This window comes from Carya illinoinensis, chromosome 16 (assembly GCF_018687715.1).
Source record: "Carya illinoinensis cultivar Pawnee chromosome 16, C.illinoinensisPawnee_v1, whole genome shotgun sequence".
Lineage (NCBI taxonomy): Eukaryota > Viridiplantae > Streptophyta > Magnoliopsida > Fagales > Juglandaceae > Carya > Carya illinoinensis.
This window is the reverse complement of record NC_056767.1, coordinates 14,009,697-14,011,388: the sequence shown is the minus strand read 5'-3', so window position 1 is coordinate 14,011,388 and position 1,692 is coordinate 14,009,697. Positions and strand designations below refer to the sequence as shown.

Genomic DNA, 1,692 nt, shown 5'->3' with positions numbered 1-1,692 from the left:
TCCAGGTGTGTTTTTGACGTTGGATGCGCCGTGCTAGATCTCGTGATATTATTCCTTTTGATCCAAAGATTGAAAGAACTCTTAGATCACAAAGAAGAAATAAGATACTAGTCATGGCTGAAGAAGAACGTGAAGCACTACCACGCACCTTGAAGGACTATGTACGACTAGTTGTGAATGGAAATTACTCGAGCATAATGAGCTAGACAATTAATGCCAACAACTTTGAGCTCAAACCAGCTTTGATTAGTACGGTGTAACAGGCTCAATTCAGCGAATCGCCACTGGATGATCCCAATATTCATTTGGCAATGTTCTTGGAGATTTGCGACACTATGAAGATAAATGGTGTTACTGAAGACACCATTAGACTGAGATTGTTTCCTTTTTCTTTGAGGGACAAGGCTAGAGGTTGGCTACAATCTCTACAACCGGGAAGCATCATTAGTTGGCAGGACATGGCTAAGAGGTTTTTTGCTAAATTCTTTCCTCCTGCAAAAACAACCTAACTCAGGAGTGAGATTAGCCAGTTCAAACAAAATAATTTTGAGTCACTCTATGAAGCGTGGGAGAGGTATAAGGACTTGGTTCGACGTTGCCCACAACATGGATTGCCAAATTGGTTGCAAGTTAAGATGTTTGATTGAACTGAATTATTGCATTTTTAATGCTTTTGGAACCAATATATATTAATTCTTTCATTACTTTATCATTGGTTTTATATGGAAAAATGAATAAATCAAAGTTGTGCTTTTAATTGATTAAAAGCATGAATTTCTGCTCTAATTTTATCAACTGTTGATTAATATGGATTATGGTACATATCGCTCGAGAGGCGGCTTCTGGCCACTCAAGCGAAGTCAGGTAGATTCAAATGCTCGACTTCCGCTCGACAGTGGGCTCGAGCGAGTTGCGGGAAAAGAGATCACTCGAGCGGAGGCATTTGACCGCTCGAGCGAATTCAGGCAGAGTCGAACGCTCGATGTTCGCTCGAGCTAACTTAGGCAGAGTCGAACGCTCGACACTCCGCTCGAGCGAATATCGTATTTTACAGATCAGGGTTTATTCTGCCGTCAGAGTATATATATGTTTTTTTTACATCTTAGGACGGACCTTTGGCTGGAAAACTCAGTTTTGAGTAGAGAAACACTTAGAATTCATTATTTTCCATTGATTTTCATTCAGATTTGGAGAGGAGGATTCATACAATCGATCATTCACGCAGCTACACAATTTCCACTGGATCATTCACTCACACTACAGCAAATTGAAGAACTCCTTGAGGAGTCTAATTGCCACTACAGCTCAGCCTCCTCCACCGCTTCTAATCTTCATCTCCATTCAATTGGCTTGATCTTTTCAATTCCCTACTTGCTATTTCATTTTAGTTTTAAGTTTCTGAATTATTTTAGAAAATTTTGATTTAGATGTTTGAGTAATTTATTTGTTATTCATTTAATTCATGTTATTTATTTTTATCGTTTCGTTAAACTTTCATTTTAATAGTGATTACAATTACGGTGGTTTAATTTGAGAATTTGTGATTTGAATACAATGATGAACCCTAGAACATTGATGTTGGGGCTTTTCAATTTTCAGTGCATGTTTTGTCAATTACTTCCTAATTTAGTTTAATTCTTAATTTAGTTTTATTAATTTCTGAGTTTAATCTATTAGTCCTTTACATTCCAA

General features: G+C 37.4%; 1 non-coding gene across 1 annotated transcript; it reads right to left on the bottom strand.

Moving 5' to 3' along the window:
- Positions 1–506: 506 nt before the first annotated feature.
- On the bottom strand, positions 507–613 carry LOC122300019. The gene has a single exon (XR_006239863.1). It is a non-coding gene; the product is annotated as a small nucleolar RNA R71 (small nucleolar RNA).
- Between the last annotated feature and the right edge of the window lie 1,079 nt (positions 614–1,692).